This window comes from Orycteropus afer, unplaced genomic scaffold (assembly GCF_000298275.1).
Source record: "Orycteropus afer afer isolate SDZICR_OR568_19922 unplaced genomic scaffold, OryAfe1.0 scaffold01285, whole genome shotgun sequence".
NCBI classification, from domain to species: Eukaryota; Metazoa; Chordata; class Mammalia; order Tubulidentata; family Orycteropodidae; genus Orycteropus; species Orycteropus afer.
The window spans coordinates 101067-109153 of NW_006922872.1; the positions used below are offsets into that span (position 1 = coordinate 101067).

The 8087-nt window shown below is 40.8% G+C and overlaps 1 non-coding gene across 1 annotated transcript; it reads left to right on the forward strand.

Annotated features, from left to right (window-relative positions):
* The first annotated feature begins 1248 nt into the window (after positions 1–1248).
* On the forward strand, positions 1249–1348 carry LOC122152049. The gene has a single exon (XR_006164383.1). It is a non-coding gene; the product is annotated as a small nucleolar RNA SNORA69 (small nucleolar RNA).
* The last annotated feature ends 6739 nt before the right edge of the window (positions 1349–8087 follow it).

Genomic DNA, 8087 nt, shown 5'->3' on the forward strand with positions numbered 1-8087 from the left:
ATGGATTACATTCTTGAAATTCTGGGACCATTCTCACCCTCTTTTCCTGCATTGTTCTTCCCCCAACGTAAACTAACTGCCCCCTAAGACTCTTATCTAATCTTTCAAGTTGCTGTTGTCACTTTGATCTCATATAGTTCTTAAAAGAATATAATGCTTAAGATAGACATTTTTTGACTAAGCGAAACTACTGTTTGGTTTTAAGGAAACTTGAGGGAATGTTTTTGGTTTGTGATTTAAAGGTTATCTCACAGTAATAGTTTTGAGTTCTTCCAGCCTCCAAGGCTACAGAAAGTCTGGATTCCATGAGTTTGTAATTCTGTTCTGCATTTCCCCTTTTGAACAGGATTTTTCTGTAGAATCTTTGATCAGATGGTTAGTAATGGTAGCTGGACACCTTCCAGTTCTGGTCTCATGGCAGAGGAGGCAGTTGTTCATGGAAGACCCACTTAGTTATTGAAGTGGACCTTTCCTGAAATCTGGAAGATTGCTGTCTACTGCAGAAGTAGCTGAATTGGTGATTTGGGGAAGAAAGACATTATGAGAACCTCCAAGGTCATCTAGACATCTAGACCAACGTCAAGCAAAGCTAGGACTAAAATTCCTCCATGCCCTTCATCCCACTGCTATTTGGACCTGGTGGGCTTCAGGGAAGAAAAATAAGCATCAAATCAAAAAGATTTGCCCAAGGTGACAGCCTCATTTGTTGAATATTGTCAGGTTACCTGATCATTGAACCAGAAGCCGAGATGGCGGGGGAGGGATGCAAGATGAAAACATTACTCAGATTGTTCTCTTCAAAGCACTTCATTAAGCTGACATTGTATAGTGATGTTTCACTGTTAGATGCAGCTAGATTAAAATCCACAGTCTTAATACTCACAATACTGAGAAAAGAGAATGAGTCACTAGGCAAACTCATTTGTTGGGCAGTTCCACCCGTCTACAAATTTTGGTTTCTGTTGAGAACATCACAGTTGCCCTGGTAAAGCATGTGCCCCCTCCTTTTTAACATCTGCATGAACATCAGTTTCTCTCTCAGTGATGATGGGATCTGCCTTACAGATGAGGAATGAAAGAAATGTGTCTAAAACTCAGTGGCTTGCTCAATAGAGGTTACCTTGCTTTGTGGTGTCTTAGAGCTAGAAGAAGGTATTTGGGATTATGTGTTTCCTGGTCCAGAAAATTTACACCACAGAATGATTCTTCTGTGGTTTCAGCTGCTCCTCCAGCTTTTAAAATGTCTTGAGAGCAGATTGCAATTACAGTGCTTCAGTTTGTGGAAGTACTGACATTATCCTGCTGAAAGAATTACCCCTGCTCTGGGATTGGAGTGAATGGGGCTATTAGTCTGTATAAGAATTGTCGGAGCTTTTATGTGTATGTGACCTGTTGTGATTTTGCCATAGTTCAGAAAGGTGAGGGGTTTAAAATACATGTGTCTGAGTCTACCCCTGGTCTACTGAATCACAAGTTGAATGTACCACTTGGGAAGGGCAGCACATTTCCCACCCCCCATCCTTGGGTCATTTTAAAAGGTGAGAAATTGGCTCAACTAGTTTATTAACACAGCCAACAAGTCATTTTTTACTCTCCAGAAAGAGTTCCAATTTGTTCAAGATAAGGAAAAAGAGGGACCCTTCAGATCATTTTGTGGTGCCTAAAATGCAAATTTCGGTGAATAAGAACAGCTAAATTGAAGTCAGACTGTCTTCGTAACTTGAGTTTCCTTCTGTGTAGGTACAACTCCAAGAAGAGACATTGGAGAAGAACCAAGCTGGGTCTGTAAGGAGTTGCACGTGGAAAAGCACCCATACCAACCCAGGTTCCCTAGCATTCTACCATGTCAAGTTTGAGATTTTACCATGATCAATTGAACATGTATTGGGGCAACTTCTGGATTCTTCCTTTCTATTTATGCTTCCACATTAAGGGATTGGGTGATTAATAAATACATGACACCTTTGGTTTGAACTGCTATTGTATTCTTGTTTGTGAAGTACTTGGTTTACTTCCCTGACCTCACCAGATGATGTAGTAGTGGTCCAGTTGAGTTTCTTTGCAATGATACAAATGACCTCAGTCTGGCTACCAAGGACTTGAAATATGACTGGTTTGGCTAGGAAATGGAATTTTTTTTAACATTTTATTTAGTTGTGCCATGGGCAGTTAGGTGCTCAGAACTATTAGCCAAGAGGTCCAGAAGTACCTTGGAAGACAGGCCTGGTGATCTGCTTCCTAAAGGTCACAGCCTTGAAAACACTATGGAGTACAGTTATGCTCAGATACATGAGATTGCCATTGAGTTGGAATCAATAATAACATGTAGCGAGTGACTACTGTATTGGACCAAACCAAAAAACCAAACTCCCTGCTATTGAGTTGATTCCAACCCCATTTGTGTTTCCGAGGTGGTAAATCTGTATGGAAGTAGACTGCTCAGTCTTCCTTCTGCGGGGTGGCTGGTGGGTTTGAACTGCCACCCTCCTGGTTAGCAGTCAAATGCCTTAGACACTACACCACCAGAGCTCCTTTTGTATTGGACAGTACACCTAAAATCTTCACTGAACATAAGCATTTTGGTTGACAGTCTGATTAAATGGTTCTGTTATGGAAGCCATGTACCTGAGGGTGGCACATTTATTGTAAGAGGAGGGATAAAATATTTACTAATTAGCCCTTTACAGAAAATGATTTTCTAATCTCTGATTTAAATACTTGGATTCAGGAGAGACCACATTTGCTTAAAAGATTAGGTTGTTAGCACTGTAGCAAACCGCACATTACACTGTAGGCAGTGTAATGGTGTTGCCTGCCTTATAGAAGAGCTGCACCTGAAGAAGTGCTGGGAGATGCACTCAGCACATGTATTGAGCATGCTTTATGTGCCAGGCACTTTTGTAGGTACTTGAGATTGGGATTAGTTGATAGACAAATTATATATCATGTTAGAAAATGTTAAGTGCTTGTAATAGACCCATACACAAACCATAGCAAGCATCTGTGGGAAGGGTAGAAGGAGACAAAATTCCTTAATTGATCTTTGGAATTAGAATTGAAATCCAGCGTGAGAAATGATCAGATAATGTGGTAGCTGCCTATCCAGCTCATAAGGTCCCTGTGCTGGACATAAATGAGAGAACAAATGGCAAGGAATGCTGGGTACTGTGTATGTTAACGTGCCATCAACTCCATTCTGACTCATGCTAGGTGCCGTCAAGTGGGCTCCGACTCATAGCGACCTGGTGTAAAACAGAATGAAACACCGCCTGGTTGTGCACCATCCTCACAAATCTTGCTATGCCTGAGCCCATTATTGCAGCCATTGTATCAGTCTATCTGATTGAGGGTCCTTGCCTTTTTTGCTGACACTCGACTTAACCATTCATGATATCCTCCTCCAGGGAATGGCCCCTTCTGACACCAAGTAGGTGAGAGACGAAGTCTAGGTTTTCTTGGCTTCCAAGGAGCATCCCAGCTGCACTTTTTCCAGGACAGGTTTGTTAGTTCTTTTAGCAGTCCATGGTACTTTGAGTATTCTCCAACACCATAACTCAAAAGCATCAACTCTTTGTTCTTCCTTGTTGATTGTCCAGATTTCACATGCATATGAGGCTATTGAAAATTCCATGGCTTGGGTTAGGCACTGACTCAGTGATCCTAAATGCAATAAAACATTGTGCCAGCTTCAGTCATTGGTATGCCTGAGCCCATTGTCACAGGCACTTTATCCGTCCATCTCCTTGAGAGTCTTCCTTTTTGCTGACCCTCTACCAAGCATGATGTCTTTCTCCAGGGACTGACTGGTCCCTCCTGATAACGTGTCCAGAGTACATGAGATGAAATCTTTCCATCCTTGCTTCTAAGGAGCATTCTGACTGCTTCTAAGGTTTGTTCATTCTCTGGCAGTCCATGGTACATTAAATATTCTTGACCAACTTCTGAATTGAAGGCATCAGTTTTTTGGTGTTGTGTGTAGTGGGTAGGAAATGTCCAGTGGTTGTACAGCAAAGGGCTCCTTGCCCTACATCTCTAATTGGAAGCTCAGATGAATGCATGCCTTAAGGGGGACTACCATGCTTACCATAAGAATGAGCTACGGAACTATCAATCCAGGAGATTGGGAGGGATCTTTGAAATAATTCCTTGCTAATTACTGTATTTTAGATATTTTATTGCATCAATGTAGCCTTCACATTCAAAGAGAGTTGCTACTGTGTGATCTTTACTGTAGTAAATATTAACATGCTACAAATGTTCAGATCCAAACTGAACCTACCCCTTGGCTCAACTTTCAAACAATAGTAGGGCCCAAAAGGTGAATAATAACACCAGGGAGGTATGCATACAGCCACCAACCTTAGGAGATCAGAAGGGCAACATTTGCCCAGGGATAAAGCTCAGAAGGCAAGAAGAGACAGGAAAGAATGAATGCAAACAAGGAGGAGGTGGGAAGAGTACTGTTACATCATGGGCACCACAATCAGTGTCTCAAATCAGAATGAATTGTTGAATGAAAAACCAATTGCTTTGTAAACTTTTCACTCAAATCACAATTTAAAAAAGTATATATTTATTGTAATTTAGGTGAAAAGTTTACACAGCAAATTCAGTTTCCATACAGCAGTTCATACACATTTTGTTTCATGCAATGTCTAACCATTTTGGAGTATTCAAAATACCTTTGCCTCATTACCGAGCTCAGGGATGCCAATTGATAAGATTGAGATCATACCGGCAGGGCCCAGCTTTTTCTACAGACCTTGAAGAATAGGTAGGATTAGAGTTGAGAGAAAGGGGAAATGACTTGGGTACCTGGGTTGGTTGGCCCTGTGTAAGTAGTTTCTTTTGAGCTTGGCATCTGGGACATGGATTCTGGTTCCAGTGGCCTGTCACTAGCTTATACAGTTCCTCATCAGTGAAGTGAGTTGGACTAGATTGTTGCTCCCTGGACAGAAGAGTAGGAGCTTGTGAGACTGAAGATTTAAACAAATTACTGAAATAGTGCATTACCCGCCAGAAATAAAGCATAAGATGCTTCCTTTTTTTTTTTTCCCTTTATTTTTAATTGTGGCAAATATATAGTAAAATATTTGCCATTTCAGTATTTTTTCCCATGTACAATTCAGTGATACTAATCACATCCACCATGATCCACAATCACCCTCTCCATTTACAATTTTCTATCACACTCAACAGAACCACAGTATCACCTAAGCACTGAGTCCCCCTTTTCTCCCTCCTGACTTCCCCTGGTAACCACTAATAACCTTACTTCTATATGTTGTTGTTAATTGCCATTGATTCCATTCCAACTCACGGTGACCCTACATACAACAGAATGAAAGAAAGCACTGTCCTCACAATCATTGCTTTGCTTGAGCCCATTGTTGCAGATACTGTGTCAGTGCATCTCCTTAAGGGTCTTCCTCCTTTTTGCTGACTCTCTAGTAAGCATGATGTCCTTCTCCAGGGACTGATCCTTCTTGATAACATGTTCAAAGTACTTGACATGTCTCATCATCCTTGCTTCTAAGGAGCATTCTGGCAGTACCTCTTCCAAGACAGATTTGATTATTCTTCTGGCACATCAGGATATATTCAATATTTGTTGCCAACACCATAATTCAAACACATCAGTTCTTCAGTTTTCTTATTTATTGCCCAGCTTTTGCATTCATTTGCAAGGAAATTGAAAATACCATCACTTGGTTCAGGTACACCTTAACCCCCAGTAGGTCTGTATATAATTGTCTGTTCTAGATATTTCATATAAAACCACCAAACCAAACCTATTGCCATCAAGTCAATTCAGAACCCTAGCAACCCTAAAGGACAGAGTAGAACTCCCCCCCCCCAGGGTTTTCCAAGTCTGTAAATCTCTACAGAAGCAGACTGCCTCATTTTTCTCCTGTGGAGTGGCTGATGGGTTCAAATTGCTGCCCTTTTACTTAGCAGCCAAATGCTTTAACCACTGTGCCACCAGAGCATATCAGATATTATAAGACTCATGTAAGATTGATCATATTTTACATGTGACTTGTGTTGTTAGGTGCAGTCGAGTCACCTCCCACTCATAGCGACCCTTCACACAGCAGAACGAGACTCCCCAGTCCCATGCCAGATCCATGATCCCTGCTATACTTGACCCCAGCGCTGTAGCCACTGTGCCAATCCATCTCTTTGAGGGCCTTCCCTTCTGTCGACCCTCTCCACCTTACCAAGCATGACATCCTTCTCCAGAAAATGGTCCCTTCTGACAACATGATCAAAATAGGTGAGAAAAAGTTCTGGCCATTCTTGCTTCCAAGGAGCATTCCAGCTGTACTTCCTCCAGGGCAGATTTGTTAGTTCTTTTAGCAGTCCATGGGAGTCTCAGCATTCTTTGCCAGCACCACATCTCAAAAGCATCAATTCTTCAGTCTTCTTTATTCATTGTCCAGCTCTCACATGTATATGAGGCAATTGAAAATATGGCTTGTGTCAGGCGCACCTTAGTCTTCAAGGAGATATTTTTGCTCCTTAGCAGTTGAAAAGATCCTTGCAGCCCCAGCTTGCCCAGTGCTATCCATTGTCTGATGTCCTGACTGCTAATTCCATTAGCTTTAATTGTAGTACCAAGCAATGTGAAGTCTTTGATAACTTCAATCTTTTATCCATTTATCGCGTTGCTGCTTACAGGTCCAGTTGTGAGAATTTTTGCTGTCTTTATATTGAGATGTAATCCATACTGCAGACTGTAGTCTTTAATCTTCATCAGTAAGTGCTTCAAGTCATCCTCACTTTCAGCAAGCAAAGTTGTGTCATAAGCGTATCTCAGATTGTTAATGAGCCTTCCTTCAATCCCCATGCCACGTTCTTCTTCATATAGTCCAGATTCTTGGATTATTTGCTTGGCATACAGATGGAATACGTATGGTGAAAGGATATGTTCTGGTTACCTAGTACCACTCTGACGAATATACCACCAATGGGATGGCCTTAACAAACAGGAGCTTATTCTCATACAGCTTGGAGGCTTTAAGTCCAAGTTCAAATGCCAGGCATTTGAACTAATAGCTATTTAGTAAAGTTAATAAACACACTTTACTTCATATTTGACTGCCCTTGATATTATTGACACCAATACAAAACAAAATAAAAGTTGCTATTTAACAGGAATAAATATTGGTGACATATCCTCCTTGGAGAGGGTATGTACTCGGATCATGACATCTAAGATAAAACAAAGACTGGATTTTCAAGAACAAACAAGGGCTAGATTTTACTTATTAATATTGCTAAAGGCAAACTGAGATATTTTTAAATAATCTTTATGCTCCCATAAACAAAACACTCCAACTAATTCTAACATATTAGGACAGAGAATGTAGACAAAAGACAATTATTTAAATTTAAGCATTAGCAAATTTTTGTTATATCCGTCACCATAGTTGTACTGCAATTCCATGCTTGTTTGTTTGTATACTACACAAATTCAACATTTATTACCAACAATACAACATAACTAAATCTGAACAAGACTTCAAACTGACTCTGCTCCACTCAAATTAAGAAAATGCAATTCAGGATTAACAGAATCTTTTGATCCAGTTCTCATTTGCTCTCATTCATACACACTTAACATTACTTGACATCTCTGGCCTGCAAAGTGCAATGCATGTCACCACCCTCACCTTTTCTGAGACTTTCAAATTAATTTGTAGACACAGCATAAACAAGGAAATCATATTTCAATTTCTGAACCTGCAATCTGATTCTTCAAACTCCTCATTAATGTATGCCACCAGCACAGCAACCCCCTTCCTATCTATTCGTTTGCCCTGAAGGCACCCACTTTATTATTGAGCCTAAACAAAAACCTCTATATACCTTTGCAGAAATCTATGTCTTAGACAGAATGCTGCTGCCATTTCACAGCTGAGTGCCTGCAATGCTTAGTGACCTGTTCAGAATACTATAGTAGCAATGACGGAGGATCCAGGTGTGAGCCCAGCTCTGTGTCCTTAAATCTGGGTACATGGCTGAAACCAGGCCTACTCTGGCTTCTGTAGAGTGAGATAGATTGTTGTCACTGTGTTCAGTTA